General features: G+C 34.9%; 1 pseudogene; it reads left to right on the top strand.

Moving 5' to 3' along the window:
• Positions 1–11,409: 11,409 nt before the first annotated feature.
• Positions 11,410–13,009, top strand: LOC132605978 (endochitinase EP3-like; annotated as a pseudogene).
• Positions 13,010–23,433: the final 10,424 nt, after the last annotated feature.

The raw sequence follows: 23,433 nt of genomic DNA, 5'->3' as shown, positions 1-23,433 counted from the left end.
ATGGACTATGATATAGAGGACTGAGCTCATTTTTAAAGGAATAATCCAGTTATCTATGATGGTATGTCAGTATATGATATATCATATGGATATCTTGGAGGATTGATGAGTGTTTTTTAAGAAATTAAATGAACCAATCCTCTAAGGTACCCTTTCAGTATATTATATATACCATGTAAATATCATAGAAGACGGAGGAGTATTCTTTTGACGAAAATGAATCAGTCATCTATGATACTCTATCAGTATATATGATATATACCTTATGGTTATCATAGTCTACTACAATAATATATAAACTTTACAATAGTATACTACTTTTGTCTATGGACATTGGGGGGTTTGGCATTGACCACTACCTTGTTCATTGAATACGCAAAAATATACATAGGAGGAGGGCTACGCCATGACCCCCTCTACAATTTACTGAGGAGATTCCTCTATAAGCATGGCCCTATCGCTAAAGAGAACATTGCTAATTAGAGAACAATTTCTAATTAGCTATGTTCTCAATCAACCTATGACACTACGGTACATCATAACCACAATGAAAGAAAAGCCTACTAATTTTACAAAGGGCATGTAATACATTCAGCTTGAAGGTACTACCAATTGCCCGGCAAATAATAGCTATCATTCTATACAAAAAATTATGCTTCTTAATGTTTTGAGTTCCTTTGATCATCTTCTGCATGCAGCTTCTCCTATTTCTTTTGTAGTTGTGCTTCATTTTATCTTGAATGTCTGATCCTGAAATTTGCCATTTGAGCTTTATCCATCCTTGCTGCTCCTCTAGCTTCACTTGGCATTTCCTGCATAGAATTGAATACATTAGCTATCAGACTATGTTGAGAGTTACTACCAAATTTAGCCAATGCATCAGCTACTATGTTTGCTTCCCTGAAACAATGTTGAATTTTGATGTGCCTTCTTTCAATGATCCTCTTCATATGCTCTACTTCTTGTGCAAACTCCCATGGAGTGGTATATGATCCTTCTAACCATTTGACAACCAGCATAGAGTCCACCTCTAAAATGCAGTTGCTGATACCATTGTGTTCCCTCCAGCTGATTCCAAAAGAAGCTGCCTTGATCTCTGCACTATTTTTGGAGCAATATGGCAAAGATTTGGCAAAAGCTATAATGATATCACCATTTGAATCTCTGGAAACTCTCCCAATTCTGGCTTCGCCAACTTGAGCTAGACTACTCCCATCAATGTTTATCTTGATAACACTGTGGAGGCTTGACCCAGATGACAGGTCTGTTGGATAGTCTAGTTTTATAAGCCTCCATTATATTACAAATCCCTCTCCAATTGCAATTTGGGTCCAGTTTATAAGCTTTCTTGTTCAAGAAAACTTTGAGGTGTTGAGTTAACTCATAGCAAATCTTGTTGACAAAGTAGCTCTTATGACCATATTTAACAGAACTCCAAAATTTCCAAAGTTCCCAACAAATAAAGATAGGCAAACTTTGGCAAATTACTCTGATCATTGAATTCTTAGTGTTAAAGTTGCACCAGGACATTATCATGGATTGGATACTTTGTTTTTGCATACTGATGCCCATTGGTTCTCTAAAGAATTTCCACACTTTACTAGCCATATCTCCATTAATGAAAACATGAAAAACAGTTTGTTCTTTGGGATGTTCACAGCAAATACACTCAGAGTCAGCTATTCGAGCATAATCTTTTATACTATCATACATAACAAGCTTTCTTTTGATGGCTCTCTAAGTAATGAAAGACATTTTGAAAGGAATTCCATTTTTCCAGACACACTTCCAAATGGAAACCTCAAAGTTGTCTGTTGCCGTTAGAATGATTAATATCAAATCAGATTGGACTGTTGCAGAAGCTACTATGGACTCAAAGATTAAGCATGTGGGGGAACTAGTTAGTCCGAAATTTGACATACCCAAGAGTTACTATCAAGCAAAGAGATTGGTTTCCAAATTAGGATTGTCGTATGATAGAATTCATTGTTGTCCAAACGGTTGAATGTTGTTCTATAAGCAAGACGCTGATTTAAATGAATGTAAATTATGTGGACATACGGGTTATAAGCGGACACCTAGTGGGAAGATGGTTCCAATTAAAGCGATGCATTATTTACCTATTATAACTAGGTTAAAGAGGTTGGTTGCATCGCCGAGTTCTGTTCCTCACATGAGATGGCACAGCGAAAATAGAAGGACACCTGGTGTTATGTGTCATCCATCGGATGGAGAAGCGTGGAAACATTTTGATAGAACTTATCCTGATTTTGCTAGTGAACCAAGAAACATTCATTTGGGTTTGTATATGGATGGTTTCACACCATACTCTGTTTCGGCTGCACCCTATTCTTGTTGGCCTGTATTTCTTACTCCATATAATCTACCGCCTGAGATGTGTATGACAAGTCCCTACATATTCCTAAATTATGTTATCCTTGGTCCCCGTAATCCAAAAGTTTTAATTGATGTCTGTTTACAACCTTTGATTGATAAGTCAAAACAATTGTGGTGTGAAGGTGTAGTGACATATGATGTATCAACTAAGAGCAATTTCAATATGCGTGCTTCTTTGATGTGGACTATTAACGATTTTCCTGCGTATGGGATGTTGACTGGTTGGATGGCTGCTGGAAAGCTTGCTTGTCCTCATTGCATGGCAAAAATACCAAAGCATTCACTTTAAAACATGGCCACAAAAATTCATGGTTTGATTGTCATCGTTAGTTCTTGCCTATGGATCACGAATTCAGGAAAATGAAACAAGCATTTAGAAAGAATAAATCTGAAAATGATCCTCCACCTCGAATATTGTCAGGAAAGGAAATTTGGGGGAGGGTTATCACTTGCCTTAGGTCACAGAAGTTGCCCCTTATAGACTACCTGGTTATGGTGTTGAACATAATTGGACTAAACAGAGCATATTCTGGGAGTTACCGCATTGGAAGGATAATCTTCTACGGCATAATCTTGATGTGATGAATATTGAAAAAAATTACTTTGATAATTTGGTTAACACTGTTATGTATGTTAAAGGCAAAACAAAAGATAACCAAAAAGCTAGATTGGACCTAAAGGAATATTGTAGGCGCCCTGAATTGATTATACCTACACCTATGTATTGCCTACCACGGGACAAATTTAGATTATACCTACACCTATGTATTGCCCACCACGGGGCAGATCTCCTAGCACATCGGCCACTTTGTCTCCTTCTCCTTCTCCAGGTGGTACACCTCCCAGTGTATCTAATTTGCGCCTTAGAGATTTACAGATAGCAGCTCTGAGCCTGAGTCATTGCCATCCAATACTACACCAGCTCTTAGTCAGTCTCAGACCCATCCTCCTCCTCCTACACCTGCACCGGGATATCATGGTCTATAGCCGGGAGACACATATTCAATCGGTCGGGTTTTCATCGTGCCTGAGGGAGCTAGATAAGATTAAAAAAAAAATTAAAAAAACCGACGGACAGAGTCGGTTTTTTTAATTTATGATTTATTATGTTATATAAAAACAATATATATTTTATGGAAAAACCGACGCACGACGTCGGTTTTTTATTTAAATTTTTTTATTTTAAATACAAAACCGACACAGTGCGTCGGTTTTTTCATAAAATTTCAGAATTATTTTCCAGAAAACCGACGGACTGAGTCGGTTTTCTGGAAAATTTCCAAAATTAATTTCCAGAAAACCGACGGACTGCGTTGGTTTTCTGGAAAATTTCCTGCATTCAATTCCAGCAGCCACACCTGCACAGAAACCAATACCAAAAGCAGCTCAAAACTAGCATTAAAATGCTCCAAATCAATTCTAAAAGAGCTACAACACATAAAATCACCCTAAGTAATAATAAAACACATCAAACACTATCTAAACACATCAAATACGATCTAAATAGACCTTCAAAGTTCAGAAATATTTAAATGTCCAACCAAAAGTACCATTAACTAGTTTTAACACAATCTCTTTTCTTCATAGTAACTCTTAGGTATGTCGAATTCCGGACTAACTAGTTCCCCTACAAGCTTAATCATTGAGTCCATAGCAGCTTCAGCAACAGTCCAATCTGATTTGATGTTAATCATTCTAACTGCAACAGACAACTTAGAATGCTGACTCCCTACCTAAAGTGGACGACTAGCCTCTTCTAATTCTTGATAGAAGCGCATTGCTTCTTCATTAGGAGGTTCTTCAAAATTTTTCCCAGGTTCAAACCCAGACTGTACGCCAAAAGCATCATTAACCATATCATTAACTCTATCATATTGGACATGACTATATTCCTGTGACACACTACTTTCACCGACAACCAATTCTAACTTTGAATTCTCAATAACAATTCTAACTTTAATAACTTATGGATTCTAACTTTAATTCTAAAAATTGAAAAGTAAATCTAGTCAAATAAAGTCTACATTTTAGTTTTGAGGTTATAGAAATATTATAACTTAATAATTCTAACATAACTTAATAATTCTAACTTTGAAAAGCACAATTCCAACCAATTCTAAAAATTGACAAGTAAATCTAGAGAAATAAAATCTACATTTTAGTATTGAGGTCATCGAAATACTATAACTTAACAATTCTAACTTTGAAAAGCACAATCCCAACCAATTCTAACTTTGAATTCTCAATAACAATTCTAACTTTAATAACTTATGGATTCTAACTTTAATTCTAAAAATTGAAAAGTAAATCTAGTCAAATAAAGTCTACATTTTAGTTTTGAGGTTTTAGAATTATTATAACTTAATAATTCTAACATAACTTAATAATTCCAACTTTGAAAAGCACAATTCCAACCAATTCTAAAAATTGAAAAGTAAATCTAGAGAAATAAAATCTACATTTTAGTATTGAGGTTATAGAAATACTATAACTTAACAATTCTAACTTTGAAAAGCACAATCTCAACCAATTCTAATTTGGAATGATCAATAACAATTCTAATAACTTATGGAATTCTAACAAAAAGCACAATCCAACAAAAAAAAAAAAAACTAGTCAAATAATTAAAGTATACATTTTTGCACATATTCAACATCAATAATATTACAAAGAATGATAACTAAGCTAACACAAATACATTGACAAAGAACACGAAATATAGCACAATCTCAAGCCAAAAAAAAAAAAAAATGACAACTAAACTAGTCAAATAAAGTTTACATTTTTTTCACAAATTCAACATTAATAACATTGCAAATGATGTTTAACAAAGCTAAATAGATTAGAATTCGGCCTAAAATCTACAAATAAAACTAAAATTGAAAGAATTTTAAAATCCCTAATTTAAGAGAAACTAACCTCAATTAATTAACTTCAAGACGGGTCTGGGGTTGGTGGGGATGGGCTGCGCAGGCGGCAGCGCTGGGCGGCGGGGCTGGGCGGAGGGGAGGGGGGCGGCGGGTAGCTAGGGTTTGAGGGGAATGGGAGTTTAATTGGGAAGAGGAGAAGAAATGGGTATGAAAACCCGGCTGGAATGTTTTTAAAGAAAAACCAACGGACAAAACCGACCCTGTCCGTCGGGTTTTCCCGCACATTTGACCAGATTTAACCCAAAAAATAAAATAAAAAATAGGAAACCGACCCTGTCCGTCGGTTTCCTAAAAAAAAATTGTTTATTGTTTTTTTAAAAAACAAATTGAATTGCATATTATTTAAAATATTTTTAAAAATAAAACCGACGTCGTCCGTCGGTTTTATATTAATTTTTTTTTTTAATAAAACCGACGTGGGACGTCGATTTTGTTTTTGCGGATATCTAATTTCAAAATTTTGCAGAAAAATTTAATTAAAAAAATTAAAAAAAATTAGAAATACACAAAACCGACGCACTGAGTCAGTTTTTCAAAGAGACACAGTCCGTCGGTTTTTTGTCTGTCGAATTTGCCAGTTTTTTAGTAGTGTGTCTAACCAACGAACAGTGGGAGAAACTTAAGGCATATTGGAAAATCTTGCGTTTATCGCCAAGTCTTAGCAGACAAAGGCTGCTCGTGCATCCTAGAAAGGTGGCTCTTTGCACACTGCGGGTGCAAGAAGTCAGGGGCACGTGGCTAGGACAATGGTAAGTAGTTTTATACTTTTAAAGTTACCTACGATCAATATGTCATTATTGAGTTATTAATTCTATCTTTAACTCTTTTTTTTTTTTTTTTGCAGAAAAAGGCTACGGGACAGATGCCGACTCAGGATCAGCTATTCCTAAAGACCCACACAAAAAAGAAGAAGCAGGAGTCGGATCCGATCGTATGGGTTGAGGACAGGGCTAGTGATTCCTATGTAAGTGATAATTTTATTATTTAAGTAATATATATATATATATATATATATATATATATATATATATATATATATATATATATATATATATATATATATATATAAGTCTAATTATGATAAATTCGTTATATACTAAGTTTCATTTTTTAATATACAGACGCAATTTATGCAAGATGTGGACCAGTACAGTCAAACTCAGCCTGACCACCTAAGCCGTCCTCCACCAAAATTAGAGGTAGATTTTTGGTGTAGAGCAGTTTGGGGAGTACAAAAGGGTAGAGAGTACGGTCTAGGCCCAAGGAACAACTTACGTTGCCTTCGGTCAGGATTGCGAGCTGAAGGGTCTTCTCGACAAGCCGACGGAGTTGATGGTGTTCAGCTCGCATTTATAGCGCAGCAAATCGCAGAACTTTATGGGAAATTAGCTGAGACTGAGGCAAAAAGAGTTGAGGAAAGTAACTTCATGAAAGCGAACCTTGAATCGCTCAAGGCACAAGTTAAAAGCCACATTGCATGTGGACCATTTGGTGTGCCCCCCCCCCCCCCCCCCCTCCGACCCAGAAGATGATGATGATGGTGATTATGTAGCCAGACACCGGATGATCAATTGTAGTAGTTTGGATTTCATAATGGACTTATGTTTTATCGACTTATGTTAAAACTATGTAGAACTAGTTAATGGTACTTTTGGTTGGACATTTAAATATTTTTGAACTTTGAAGGTCTATTTAGATCGTATTTGATGTGTTTGATGTGTTTTATTGTTATTTAGGGTGATTTTATGTGTTGTAGCTCTTTTAGAATTGATTTGGAGCATTATGTTGGTTTTGAGCAGCTTTTGGTGCTGGTTTTTGTGGTGGTGTGGCTGCAGAAAATGCAGCAATTGCCAGCAGGAAATTTTCCAGAAAACCGACGCAGTCCGTTGGTTTTCTAGAAATTAATTCTGTAAATTTTCCAGAAAATCGACGGAAAACCGACTCAGTCCGTCGGTTTTCTGGAAATTAATTCTGTAATATTTCTAGAAAACCCACGCACTGTGTCGGTTTTTTATTTTATAAAATTTATGTTGTTTCTATTTAAATTAAAAAAATAGAAATTAAAAAAACCCACGCAGTCTGTCGGTTTTTTAAACTTTTTTAATATTTGATAAAAAATCGACGGACCGCGTAAGCGACGTAGTCCGTCGCAAAAAACCGACGCTGTCCGTCGGTTTTCAGAAAGCGACGCTATGAAAACCGAGAGACCGTAATGGGTCGGTTACCTGTCGGTTTCATTGAAAAAACCGACACGGGCCGTTAGTTTTTTCCGTCTGTTTTGGACAGTTTTTTAGTAATGTTTTGAGGACAACAATTGTGGAGTAGTTTCTGCAACAAGTCTAGTCTTCAAGTGCAAGTGCAAGTGCGGAGGGCCGATTGCATGTGGTTTACAAGGGGAAAATAACATAGTAATACTGGGCTGAAATGGAATGAGAAATTCCATAAGTTGCTATAGTTTAGAGCGTAATTACGAAACATAACTATATTTTTCGTATTTACGAAACTTAGCTGTACAATTGTAAGGCTGAAGAGCTATATCAGGCGGGATCAACTGTATCAGCGAAAGAGCTGTATTAGGCGGTGGGTATTATGTGGGTATCAGTGCATACTATACCAGCTGAAATCGCGTCACAATTGTGTTAGCGCATACTGTACCAACGTATATGGTTACACATTTGTATTGTGTAGTTCTACAAAACCCCAAATGTAGCTACGTTCTGTACTTTTTTGAAACTGTAGTTATGTACCGTAACTACAGTCTAAATGTTAAATTTTTCCTTAAATTATACTAGCTTGAGCGAATTGGACGGATCATATTTTATGGGCTAATTTTGTCACCCCTACTTGCAGGCCTAAAGGTCACCTTTATCAACCCAATTCACAATCAAGAACGTCTCCTTCGTCACACCAACGTGCAATCTCGTTTCTCACAATATCCAGAATTCCGATTCCTCACAATATCCGATGGCCTCCCCGATGACCACCCGCGCTCCGTTGAACAATTCGGAGACATCATCACCTCCTTACAAATCATGGCGGAGCCTTTTCTCAGGGATTTACTTAGTGATGTTGTTGAAACACCAGTCACATGTGTCGTACCAAATGGGCTGCTTTGTTATGCTGTTGATATTGCAAATGAAATGGGAGTTGCTGTTATTCCCTTTCACACTATTAGCCCTTCTTGCCTTTGGGTTTATCTCTGTCTACCAAAACTCATTGAGGCTGGCGTTCTTCCCTTCGAAGGTATTCTTTTTCTTCTTTGTTTTGCTACAGTATAGGGGTGTACATGGACCGGGTTGGTTCGGATTTTTTAAACACCAAACCAAACCAATTGCGTCGGGTTTTAAAATTTATACACCAAACCAAACCAATAAAATTCGGGTTTTTCAACCTCGGGTTTTCTCGGGTTGTTCGGTTTTTTCGGATTTTTCGGGTTTTTTTTCGGAATAGTCTTGATACAAAACATATAACTTTTACTTTAAATATTTCTTTAGTCCTAGTAAGATACAATTATATATTTAAGGTGTTTCTTAAGAAAATAACACAAAATGTGAGAAGAGTGATGACATTGTATTAAAATATTCAACAAAAGCTAATATAATCGGTTAAAATAAATATTGCTAATTAACAAGCCATAAAAGAAAATGATCATAATTTAAAAATACTAAGTCATGCTAAAATAAGTATTAATTATATGACAAAGCAAAAAAAACTTAAGTTATGTATTTTTACTCTCTAAATCAATTATGCAAAACTAAAGAATAGATATCCAACATTATTGTTATTTCTAGTAGTAAATTGAATTTCTTTTATTAGGATTAGTGTTGAGTTGGTTTTGATTTGGACTTTATTTGAGTTACTAACATCCACAGGATATAAAACTTATTGACATTCAAAATTCTAAGTTCAAGCTTGAATAATATGATAATAGATAAAAAAAATACAAAAAAATTTAAGAAATATTTATAAATTACTTTACAAATAAATATTTTTATGTATAAAATATTTAAAAAATTGAATACATGTACTGTCGGGTTGGTTTGGTTCGGTTTGACTTTTTTTAGTTAAAACCAAACCAAACCAATTATGGTCGGGTTTTTTTTTCCAACACCAAACCAAGTCAAACCAAACCACTAGTCGGGTTTTTTTCTCGGTTTGACTCGGTTTATCGGTTTGGTGCGGTTTGTCGGTTTACTTTGTACACCCCTACTACAGTAATATTGATTTTTATTCCAATGGTTGTTTTTAGTAAATGTTACTTCCTCTATTTCAATTTATTTGTCTTAGTTTGACTTAGCACAAAATTTGAGAAATTAAAGAAAATTTTAAATCTTAAACTAAAGATATGAATAATGTAACAAAAAGCTATTTAATCTTGTAGTCTTAAACATGTGATGTTGAAAATAAAGAGTTGTTAAATTGAAAAAGAATCATTCTTCTTAAAACAGACTAAAAAGAAAAGTACATAGACAAAAAAATTGAAACAAAGAGAGTATTTCCAAAGAAAAAAAGATTTTTCTAACGTGTGATTTTAAATAAGTAATTATATTTCTTTGACTATAAAAATATGACACTTAATGTAAAATAAAGAATTTGAAATTAACTTTTTTAATACAGAAATATTTCTTTTTAAATAAACAGAAAAGAAAAAAGTCTCACATTAAATGCATGGAAGGGAATACGGAGTATATTAAGATCAAGGTCACGGCTAGGCACTTCTTTGACTTGCATTCATCTTTCTTTTCGTTATAGAGAGCATCCCAATGGGGTCCGGATTCCCTTCCATACATTTAGCTCTCAGTATATTTTTAATTTTTTTTGTTTAATAAGTAAGAAAGAAAATATTGTCCCAAAAAGTATGTATATATAACACATGCAAATATTATGGTGATGGGGGTGGTGGTCAGAATTAAAATACTATGTTTCAGCTTTTACTCATCTTAATATTTAACAAGTTATATTTTATTAAACTAAAAGTTATGTGCTTATGTATACAACTTATTGCAATATTTATGAATTTTTATATATAAATTTATAGTACTCCGCATTAAAGTATAGGTTCATAATCCTTGGTACTCTACATCTACCTCTGGAGGAGGTGGGGGCTATGAGAGTGGATGTAGACGCGGAAAAATGAGATGTCACTTAATTATGAAACTTGTCTTCTTTACTTTCATTTGGAAAAAGTAAAATAAACAATAAAATGATAAAAACTGTATTCCTCCCTCTGTCTCAATTAATTCGTATGCCCTTTAAATATTTTAAATTATTAATTATTTTGACTTATAGTACTTTTTATGTAGTTATGAAATATGTAAATTATTTTTAAATTTTTTTAAAGATTGTGTATCCAAATTCATCGTCAAAATTAAAAAATTTGACTCTTAAAATTCAAAATGTATCACGTAAATTGAAATAGGAGGAGTTATCATGAATTCATGATTTCTTTGTTTTACTAGCTTTCACGTTCCCAAGTTGGCATCAAACTCTCATTTAACTTACATTTTCCAGGGAATACTATTTGCTCCACTTTTGAAGAAGTCAATAAATTCGGAAAGTTACAATTGTAAATACTTGTAACCAGAACAACTTTATATTTTCTTCTAGGAAATGACTTGGATGCATTGGTAACACATATACCAGGCATGGAAGGTCTTCTCCGACGACGAGATCTTCCACACCGTTTTAAAGGACATTGAGAGGATCCCACAAGCTCATGGAATAAGTTTTTCATGGAAATTTCGCATATAAGTATATATGTAAAATTTCAATTTATGAATCTAATGCATCGTATTTGGTGGTATGTTCAGTTCAATTCTAGAAGGAGAAATGTATAAGTTCAAAAGTAAGAACGCTTGCCTTTTTTACTTGCATGTTTAGAGAAAAAGCTATCCCTAACGTTAATGACCTTTTTGACACAAAAAAGTCAGAAGTCAGCCCATAAAAAAAAGTTTGGTCAATATAATTTTGAACATTTCAACAATAGTGGCTTGCCTATAATTAATTACTAATAATTTCTCACCTATAAATATCTCTGCCTTGTTAGACTTTCCTCCACACTTGTTAACTGATTCATACAAAGATGAACTTCTCTTCATCAAGAAAACATTACTCATATTTCTTTTTTCTTTTTGATTAGCTATAGTAGTTGATGTTCCAAGATTAATCTTGGCACAAAACTGTGGCTGTTCAGAAAATTTATGTTGCAGTAGATGGGGTTATTGTGGAAGTGGAAATGATTATTGTGGACAAGGGTGTCAAGGAGGGCCTTGTTTTAGTACTTCACCATCAAGCAATGGAGGTTCAGTTTCTGATATTGTCTCTGATGCATTCTTTAATGGAATAGCTGATCAAGCAGCTTCTAACTGTGAAGGAAAAGGGTTTTATACAAGGGCTAGGTTCTTTGAAGCTCTTAAATCTTATCCTAATTTTGGAACTGTGGGTTCTACTGATGATTCTAAGCGTGAGATTGCTGCTTTCTTTGCTCATGTCACCCATGAAACTGGACGTAAGCTTCTTACTTGCTTTTCCATTAATTCCTGTCGTAAAATTTGCTGGTGAAAGTACAATAAAATATAGTTGAAAATATAAAATGAACAATAAATATATAAATAAATATTCAGGCCGAGGCGCAGATATCTCGCTATCTTGAAGGAGTTCCAAGCCTACTGCAGAATAATCTTCACTGGTTCAACAGTATAACTCTTGTTTGTCCCAACAGCCCTACAATATCTTATAATCCAAATAACTCTGGATTAGTTGAAAAGACCAAAGCCGCACCAATACGAAAAAGTTTACATAGTTTGAGGTCTAAATCCTACCTAGGAGAATTTCATTTGTCTGGGAAGACTTAAAGTTAAAATATCAATTTGAGACAAAATGACTTAAACCCGCTTCTCTACTGTTTATTTTTCGTGCATTCTCCTTGAATTTTTGGCTCATACATTCGCAAAATCATTTTTAATTTTCACCTACCGAAATAGCACTTTCATGCAAATTAGTCTAACCTTTTTTATAGACGGAATACCTAAAGGCCACCCTAAACTTGGAGGTATTTTTAGACCCAAAAGTAAAGGGAGGGTATCTATGAACCACTTTCCATACTTTTTATTTTAATTTAATTAACGTGCGACTAATTTTGTGTTTCGTTTTACACACAGACATGTGCTACATAAATGAGATAAATGGTCCTTCAGGCGACTATTGTGATGAGAACAACACAGAGTACCCATGTGTCTCAGGCAAGAACTACTATGGTCGAGGACCCATTCAACTATCATGGAACTTCAACTATGGACCTGCAGGAAAAGCCATTGGATTCGATGGCCTAAATGACCCTGACATATTGGCAAGAGATGGTGTTATTTCCTTCAAGACAGCCTTGTGGTATTGGATGAACAATTGTCATTCTCTCATTACTTCTGGCCAAGGTTTTGGCCCAACTATTCGAGCCATTAACGGTCAGCTTGAATGTGATGGTGGCAACCCTCAGACTGTTGCTAGAAGGATGGAGTATTATACTCAGTATTGTCAACAACTTGGTGTCGAGACTGGGGATAATCTCACGTGTTAGGACCCTAGACAAGTTGGCATATTAATACAACAATATACATTTTACTTACACGGTTGTCAGGCTTGCATAGATATGTTTTGAAAATTGAATAAGACTTTATTACACTTGATTTTGGTTACAAAAAACATACTCCCTCCATCCCTTTATGTGATGCATTTTGACCAGACATGATATTTAAGATTTTTTCTTTACGAAAATTGTTGCCTCAAATAAATTATACTTAGATATTTGTGTAATTATAAATCATTTGATTAAGAATACTAAAAATAAGAAATTTAAAGTTAATGAATCCATCCGTTTTAATTTATGTAAACTAATTTCCTTATTATATATTTCATGCCAAAAAAATGACCTCTTTTTATATTTAGAAATAATTTAACTTTATGCAATGATTTATAATCACACAAAATATATGTAACTCATTTAACACCATAAATTTTAAAAAAAAATCTTCTTTTTTAAATTTCATGCTCAGTCAAATAAGTTTCCATAAATTGAAACATAGGAAGTACTTTTTAACGTACAAAGGTATCATCTTTTCGGATTGAGTAATCGAGATGCACACGACGAATATTTGTTTTTCTATATACGCGTTTTTGTTGACTATTATACCACTTCCACTGTCGATCTATCATCGTCAAATCATTATTCTCACTGTCTCGGCATAGTCACGCAGTTGTAGGTTAAATTTAAATCGTGCCCTAGGAATATATCTATAAAAAATTGACATGCTTAATCATTGACAGTCTATAATATTGCGATTTTATAAAATAATTCTCGCACATGCGTAGCACGGGAATCACCTCACCTAGAGCCTGTTTGGATTGGCTTATTTTAGGTGCTTTAAGCTAAAATAGCTTTTAAGTATTTTTATAGTGTTTGGATAAAATAAAAAAGTATTTTTAAGCATTTGTTTTAAGCCAAAACAACCAAAAGCCACTACAAGAAAATATAGAATGGCAACAAAAAATTTAATATTTGGCAACAACTTAGTTTTATTGGCAAATGAACTCTTTTGTTGTCAAACAATTTAATTTTGTTGCAAAAAGTACTTTTGACAACAAAAAAAAAAAAAAGTTGTTGCACGCCGTTGCAATAACAGCCGTTGGGAAAAGTTTATGCAACAATTTTTTTTTGTTACCAAAAATATTTTTTGCAACAATAATCAATTTATGACAACAAAAAAATATTTGTTGCCAAATATCTTTTTTTAGTGAGCCATAAGCCAATCCAAACGGACACCTAGTATTTTACTTATATAAGAGGGAGTATGCAGGCTCTCTGTCCGACAACATACCTGCTTACTAAGGTATTTTCAACATTTCCCTAGATTACCTTGATTGAGAGAGTTCTTCTTGGTTGATAGTGGGGATATACGTTGCCTGCTTGCTGTCTGCTCTGTCCATGTTGAGCCATTGACTAGTTATTAGCTAGAAGTTAAATCTTTGAAAATTCATAAATTAAATGGTACATGTAACATATATTGTTGCGGTTCATATTATACGGTATTTTTTTTTATATTTAATCTAAAATAAATATTCTTTTAACATGATCAAGAAAGTAGTCACTACTAAAAAACAGGATTTCCCGATCTAAAAAACCGACCTCATGAGATCGCTAAAGTCGTAATATTTATTTTTCAATTTTTTTTAAAATAAACCAATCTCATGAGGTCGGTAATATTGTACCAAAATTTTAAAAAATAATGTACCGACCTCACTAGGTCGGAAATTTATTTGATGCCTAATGTTAAAAAAATTATTTTTAATAAACCGACCTTGTGAGGTCGGTATTATTTTAAATTAAAAATAAAATAATTAAATATACCGACCTCATGAGGTCGGTATAATTAGCAAATAAATTAAATTAAAATAGACCCAAATAAACCCTTCTTTCTCTTACCCTCTCACGTTTTCTCCCCCCCCCCCCCCCCCCCCCCCCCCTTCTCTCTCTAACCCTAATACGCCTTCGACGTCACCATCATTGCAGGGAGTCACCGTCGTCCCTAATCAGTACCACCGTTGCGGTCACCGTCCACTGCCAACCATTTGAGGTATGCTTTCTTTCTTTTCTTGGTTAAGAAATTTGCTAGGAGGACCAGCTGAAAAAATCTTGTTTGGATTTAAATTTTCTGAATTTGTGATGGTTTCTTGATTCTAAGGCACATTTAGCCAAAAGCGTACTTCAATCTCTTGCTCTCTAAGGTCCATATACCCTTATTTTAGTGTGTGTTAGGTTTATGGTGCAAATGTTCATGAGTTTGGCTTGAAATTTTCTGAGTTTTTGATGAGTTTGTGATTCTAAGGTCCATTTCAGCCAAAGGGTACTTATGAGACTGAAATCTTGCTTTATAAGATTTATGTAATGTGGTATAGGGCAATTGGTGATTTGGGTCTCTGTTGAAGATCTAGTAAATATTTCCTAGTCTGAAGCTTTAATTGCTAATTTGGGCAACTGGTGATTTGGGTTTTGAACGTAACATTGAATTAAATTATTCATTGAATTTGTTCCTTAACAATTTCAAATTTGGTACTGTTTGTGTAGATGGAATCTCGTAGTTGGATGTGTAATAGGACAAACGACGGTCGAGAGGGGATGAGGTAAGAATTTGTAGACGGTGTTGATGCTTTGTTGACTATGCAATGACACTTGAAACTTTTCAAATTCATGGCTTGGTTAGGTGCCTTTGTGTGAAATGTCAATGTAGGAATTACGAGACACCAGAGATTGTTAGGCTTCATCTCTATAAAGACGGCTTTGAAAAAGATTATACAGTGTGGACTAGTCATGGAGAAACGGATAGTAGTTTTGGTAGATTTCAAAACTTTGTTGTTGGTGAAAGTAGTGGGGCGGTGGAACTTAATGTCCAAAATTGTAGAATGCACGACATGGTTTAAGATGCTTATGGGATGCATTCCGATTTTTAATCCGGTAAACATGATGAAGAAGCTCCAAATGAAGAAGCTAGTCGTTTTTTTGAACAGTTGAAAAATGATAGTCGAGCTTCATATGAAGGGAGTCCTCACTCTCAATTGTCTATTGCTGTTAGATTATTAAGCATCAAAGCATATTGGAATGTTCCTTAAGGTGCAATAGATGCTGTGATTGGCCTTATACATGAATTAGTTGACCCGACATTAGAGATACCTGAAAATTACTATAAGGCAAAAAGATTAGTGTCTAAGTTAGGACTCTCGTCGATGAGAATTGATTGTTGTGAAAATGGATGCATGTTATACTATAAGGATGACGAAGGTCTAGAATCTTGTAAGTTTTATGGAAGAGCTCGTTTTAAGCGGAGTCGTAGCGGGAAGAGGGTTGACGTTAAGGTGATGCATTACTTACCTCTTACACCAAGGTTAAAGAGATTGTACGCATCAAATAGCTCCGCCCCTCATATGAGATGGCACAGTGAAAAAAGAAGGTCGCCTGGTGTTATGTGTCATCCATCAGACGGAGAGGCTTGGAAGCATTTTGACACAACATATCCAGACTTTGCGGCTGAACCACGAAACATTAGGTTGGGCTTATGTTCAGATGGATTCGCTCCACATTCTGTTTCTGCTGCACCATATTATTGCTGGCCGGTTTTCTTAACACCGTATAATCTTCCACCTGAGTTGTGTATGACCAGTCCATATATATTCCTTAATTGCATCATTCCTGGCCCACGAAATCCAAAAGTTTTAATTGATATATACTTGTAACCTATGATTGATGAGTTAAAAATGTTGTGGGTTGAAGGGTTGAGACTTTTGACGTTTCTCTTAAAGCAAAATTTTAATTTGCGGATGTTGTCTGGGTAGATGACTGCTGGAAAGTAAGCTTGTCCTTACTGCATGGAGAATACTAAATCGTTCACTTTAAAACATGGCAAAAAAAATTCATGGTTTGATTGTCACCGTCAGTTCTTGCCAATGGATCACGAGTTTAGGAGTATGAAAAATGCATTTAGGAAGAACACAATTGAACGAAAGTATCCACCTCCAAGACTTTCAGGAGAGGAAATTTGGGAGAGGGTTGAGAACTTTCCGAAAGTTACTGAAGAACCACCGTACAAGTTCGATGGGTATGGGCTTGCACATAACTGGACCAAACAGAGCATATTTTGGGAGTTACCATATTGGAAGGATAATCTTCTCCGGCATAATCTGGATGTTATGCATATTGAAAAAAATTACTTTTATAATTTGTTCAACACAGTGATGAATGTCAAGGGCAAGACAAAAGATAATCCAAAGGCTAGATTGTACTTACAAGAATATTGTAGGCGTAGAGAGTTATGGTTGCAGGAAAAACGGAATGGGGTCTTCAAGCCTAAGGCTGGTTATTCATTCACAATGGATCAGAAGCTAAAGATTTGTGAATGGGTTGAGAACTTGAAGATGACTGATGGGTATGCATCAAATTTGAAAAAATGTGTTGATATGGCGCAAGGGAAGTTACATGGGATGAAAAGACATGATTGTCATGTGTTCATGGAAACTTTACTCCCCACTGCATTTAGTGGCTTGCCTACCTGAATCTGGAAGCCTATGACATAAATTAGTTTGTTCTTCAAAGACTTGTGTTCCAGCACGTTGAGGGTAGACAAATTGGATCAGATGCATCAGAATATTCCTGTAATAACAAGTAAGTTGGAGAAAATTCTTCCACTGGGGTTCTTCGATGTGATGGAACATCTTCCAATTCACCTTGCGGAGGAAGCCCGACTTGGAGGCCCAGTTCGTTGTCGTTGGATGTATCCCTTCTAGAGGTAATAGGTGTAAATTTTTATTTATTTCTCTCTACCAATTTATTTAAAAAAATTCACACTAAACATAATATTATGCATAACTATTGGCAAGTCTAAACGAGGTATCAAGCAGAAACATAGAGTTGAAGGCTCAATTTGCGAAGCCTATCTTGCTAAGGAAACAGCTCATTTCTGTTCTTACTACTTTGGGGATGATGTGCCATGCTTGCGAAACAGACCCAATCGACATTATGAAGGAGGTGAGAATGATGCTTTAGCGAAGCCGATATCAATCTTCAATCGACCCTGTTCGGGTTCAAAAAAATGTACAAGAGAATTTAATGATATGGAGTCTAAATCTGCATCGATACATGTCTTGCTAAATTGCCTGGAAGTTCAACAATATTATGAGTAAGTTGTTATTATTTTGCACTAAATATCCAAGTACAAGGCATAACAACTAACTCAAACTCCATTTTGTCGGACATTTACTTTGTGCATTTAAATGGTGTTGAAAAAGTGTACGACTAGTTTGGGAAGTGGTTTAACGATTATGTAAGTGTTACAACCTTATCACAAGGCTAACATAATTTAAAATGTGCACATTATATTATTGCTAACTTAGTATTTCTTAACTATTAATAGGTTTACAGTACAGAATATGGTTACCATGACCAACTTTTAAAAGACATATCTTGGGGATATGGTCTATTCTATGGACAAATATGTGGTAAATGGTTTCAAATTTACTACCGAAGAACGATCTGAGCATATGAAAACTAACAACATCGGGGTTTGGGTTAAAGGTGGGGATGGAAACCAAGCGAGGGTCGATTATTATGGTGTAATTAAGGAGATCCTAGAACTGGAGTACTCTGGTGGTGGCAAAAAAGGAATTGTACTTTTTCAGTGCAAGTGGTTTGATCCAACCCCAAATAGAGGTACAAGGGTACTGAAGCAGTATAACATCATAGATGTAAACCACACGAGGCATTATGCGGCTTATGATCGTTTCATTATTGTACAAAATGTTAGACAAGTGTACTATGCTCCTTATCCCTTGCTTCCAGATAAGTCTGCTTGGTGGGTGGTAATTAAAGTCAAGCCTGTGGGTCGAGTGGAAGTGGATAATGTGTTCCCAGTTGCTTTCCAGGCTGACGACATATCAATTGTTCACCAAACAGTTGACAATGAGTTAGAAGATGATTTAGAGCATGCAGAACACATATTAGAAGAAATAAATACAGAAGAAATTAATGCAGAGATGAATGAATGTAATAATGAAAATGAAACAACTGATGAGGAAGAATGGTCAGAAGAGGGAGATAGGGATGAGGATTAATAGCAATTAGTAAGTATTTTTTTATACTTTCATATTTTCTTTACATGTTTGAAATTAGTAGTTGATTGTTTACTTTCTATTTATAGGTTCTATCTGGAATGGTTTAGCTTTATACTTTCATATTTTCTTCACATGTTTTTAAATTTCTGCACAGCAAAACCTTGTATCACTGAACCATTTCTGCTTCTTGCTATATGGGCACCTGTTGCAATCTCTCTTGTATAAGTGTGGTCCCTTGTATCCCCTTTTTTTGGGCAATAAACTGCTTCTATATGTTGTATATGTTCTCTGAAAATTCTACAGTAGTTAAGATCTTGTATGAGTAGCCTCTTGTGATCATATTATGAATAGCCACTGCTGCATATCACACCAGCAAACTTTGCTATTTTTGAGTTGTAGCAGCCCTTCCAAAAAGCTATGAAATAAGCCAAGGACTGAACCAAAAGTTGAAAACAATAATAAGTGTACTGCATCTGTTAAAATCCTGCATGCATGAATTTGGCCTATAATGTGCATACCAATTGCTTGTTCTAGTAGATCAGCTTGTATATGATATTCCATATCATTTGCTATTTCTTTTGTTTGTTTGTGTAATCGATATTTACTAGGAATTATTCAATAAATTTCTAGTACTCAATAAATAACTTTCTTGTGTTGATACTAGCTACCATGCATTTTTAGAGAATTTTATTTTTTCAATGCCCTGCTTCTGTAAGATTAAATAGATTTTGGGGTTTCACAAATGGGATTCTTTTAGTGCCAAGGATTTGACCTTGTAAGTTGGTGATATACTCAATTTTTCTCTATGTGATGTTCTGTTTCAGGGTCAGGATTGATAAAGAAGAAAGGTTTTAAAGGATCCTTTGGGGAAGCAGCAGCTTCGGCAAAGGTATTTTTTTTTCAATAAAGTCCACTAGGCATTTGGTTCCTAGGGCTAATTTTATAAATCTTTCTCAAAGAAATCCAGAAGGTCCTTGCAAATGTAGCCAAAAAATAGTACCAGAAGTAAAATGCCTGCTGTTAGTATGTTGACAACAGTTATTTGCAGTTGTGTGTAGCTTGTGTCCCATATGAATTTCTGTAGAACAATGCCAAATTTCAGACTGCAAGAAAACAGTTGCAATAATCCATATTGTCTGAATTTCCTTCTTCCATGATGAACTAGTTGTCCCAAACTGTTTTTTATGTTAAAGTAAGCTTGAATCACATCATTTCCTGGACTAAGATCATTGATACGAGCTTTTCCTGATATTGTATTAATTGTGAACCAAAGCTGCACCATATCATTTCCTATTGGAATAAGATCAATGTGCAAAAAGAAGTACTCATCTGCTGCCGTTTGTGAGAACCAGATTGGGACATGCACCCAATTTGTTGTTCCAAGTTATGCACCAGTATTCCTCTTGGATCAATGAGCTGAATATGATATTCAAGCTTGTAATATATCTGTGTCACATCCAACTGGATTTGAGTATGATGATAGTATCCACTTCTATCCATTAGTCCTCCTCTTCATCCCACCAGTAGTCACAATTAACTAGGTTTGTCCATTTTTTCTTTTGTTACCCTTACTATTTTCAAACCAACTGTGTACCAAATCCTTTCCCAAGAGAATAGAATCAGTGTTGCACAGTATATGCACATTTCCTGCATGTAATGCTTGTGACCTTCTACACCAGCAAAACAAACAAAATGTAGGCTCAAATTAGAAATGAGATCCAAAGAAGTGATACATATAGGTAAAATGTTTGCGCTCTAGATCAAACAAGAAAATAGCCACAGATTTATCAAAAAACCGCAGCAATTATTCTTACAAGTTATGACCGGTTTGACGAATGACCTCAGGAGCCATCCAGTATGGTGTGCCCTTCATGGACTTGGCACCTGATACAGTAGCCTAATGTAAACATGTTTCATCAATATCCTCTTCATTACATCCAAACTAAACGAGGCAAATATAGATTGAGAATGGATGGTGAACATACCAGTTCAACAACCTTCCTTGATGCCCCAAAGTCAGCCACTTTTATGCAACCTTTGTTATCAACAAGGATATTGGCCCCCTGAACCCAAATTAATACACGAGATTATTGTTGGTCATAATTTAATTGAAAGAAAAGAAAGGAAACAAGATACCTTAATATCTCTAAGAATGATTCCATTCTTCTACTAGGCTATTTCTTGCTTATTAAGAACCCTTAATTTGCTTTGAAAGGGAAATTATTTGGTTAATAAACAAAATGGACTTGAATAAATCGGAATAGATAGGTGATTCATACGACTGACCTCAACCCAACTGCTTTTAGATTGAGATAGTTGATTGATTAATTTGTCTTTAATAATTCACACATGTGTCTTTCTATTCCCGTCCGTCTATCTCAGACTATTACTTTTGTTTCAACAATCGATCATGGGAGCTTCAACTATAGCGTCGCAGAGCAAGAGGTTTGTGCAATGTTCCTTTAAGTTATTGACTTAAGGAGATAACAAGAATAATTGGATGCCATATGCTAGTAAATGATATTGATTTCAATTTCTCAACAAATCAGGCTTTATCTTGAAATTAATTGCTATAATCTTCAGGTTATTTACTCATATAAGTAGCTGGATTTATTGGAGTTTGTAGGTCTGACTGTTGATCTGTAACATGTTGACTTTGCTAGATTCTTTTGTGGTTTTAGTTTAGCTCTAAAGGGGATTTGTGTGACATGTTTTGATGTTGAAATGTGCCAAGATTCATTTTGCATGTTTGGTTTCATTTTTAAAAATACATCTAATAGCTGTGTAATAATTAGGGAACCATCTTGGATGTACTTATTCATAAATTCAAATCAATATTCTCTCTTCTTTCTCCCCTTTGCTCTTGACATCATAGTTGTTAGTTGTATATACAAACAACGTACTGGTTAGGTCATTGTTTTCACTATAAAACATTATCGCCATTGTCCAGGTCATGGTGAACTTGTTATCTCATCATTCGTGTTCAATCCAATACTTTTTTTTTTTGGCTTAATCCAATACTCAAATAATTTATTTGATCACGTCAAGAGTTTGGTCTTGACAGGATGAAATGATCATCAATACTTGTCTAGAATCACCAATAAATGTGCTGTCACATGTCGTTAGAAGTTCCACAGCCAACACGCCCGGCACACATACCTTTGGGTTTCTTTTGAATTTTACATGGAAGTGGACATACTTGTATAGAAAGTTGGTTAGACCTACGGGTGGGCGTTCGGTTTTTCGGTTCGGTTTTATCAAACTTCGGTTTGGCTATTTCGGGTTCGGTTTTTTGAAGGTAGACACCAAACACCGAACAAAACTAGTTCGGTTCGGTTCTTTCGATTTCGATTTTTTAAAGTTCGGTTCGGTTTCGGTTTTTTCAATTCGGTTTTTTTGATATAATATTAGAAGCGATTCCATTGACACTAATTCATATTCTCACAAGCAATAAAACATAAAACTGATAAATTGAAATCAAAATCAAAATCAAACAAACAGGATACACAACAACATAAAAACTATAATCATGATATACGATTACTAGGTGTTATATACATACCGTAAGAATAATTAAGAAAACACATAAAGGACATACATTAATCCTAAAGACACATCCTAGTTACCTTTCTTTGTTAAGGATATTTTATTTTCTCAATTGAAGTGGAAAATTAGGGATACAAATGCAAAAGAGGACTTATAACAATTGGGTTTTTTTTGCTTTAAACTTAATGGGCCTGGACTATTTTAATTTTTTTTTGGGTAATGTATTAAATTTCGGTGCGCGTTCGGTTTTTCGGTTCGGTTTTATCAAACTTTGGTTCAGCTATTTCGGTTCGGTTTTTTGGTTTTCGGTATTTATGCCCAGCCCTAGTTAGACCTTGGGAGGTCTAATTAATTGTTTCAGAACTCCTTTGTAAAGATAATACCACTTGGCCTGAAATCAATGAATTACCTTGTTTTACTTAAAAAACAAACATAAACTCGTTGAGATAAGGACAGTCAGTGGTTACTCGTCACCCACATAAGAGGCAACAACAGCTTAAAATGTTAATGGGTCGTCCCTAGGACCTATCGACATACTGGCTCCCTATTTTCTATCCCTTTGTGAGCATGTCACATTCTGATCACACATTAGTCATCATTGATTCAGGAAGAATTTCAATGTGATTTGCTTTAGTAATATGGCTAATTAATTTAGAAAAGAATTCTCCAAGAAGTCATAGTATGTCCTTTCGAGGTATTGCTAGAAACATTCTTCTTCTTTATTATTTTTTTTTTTTGTTAACATTTCATAGTTCCTTAGTTTTTAATAGTCTTGTTAGCTTATCTTGCTTTGTAACTTGCAATTTAGAAAGGCAATATAAGAGATAATCTTATTTTGCTTTTTTCAGTTTGAATTTTTGACAATTGACCTATTTCCAAGTACAGTGGAATATGCATTTCTGAAGCACTT

This window comes from Lycium barbarum, chromosome 8 (genome assembly GCF_019175385.1).
Source record: "Lycium barbarum isolate Lr01 chromosome 8, ASM1917538v2, whole genome shotgun sequence".
Lineage (NCBI taxonomy): Eukaryota > Viridiplantae > Streptophyta > Magnoliopsida > Solanales > Solanaceae > Lycium > Lycium barbarum.
The sequence above is the reverse complement of the archived record's forward strand: the minus strand, read 5'-3'. Positions and strand labels throughout refer to the sequence as shown.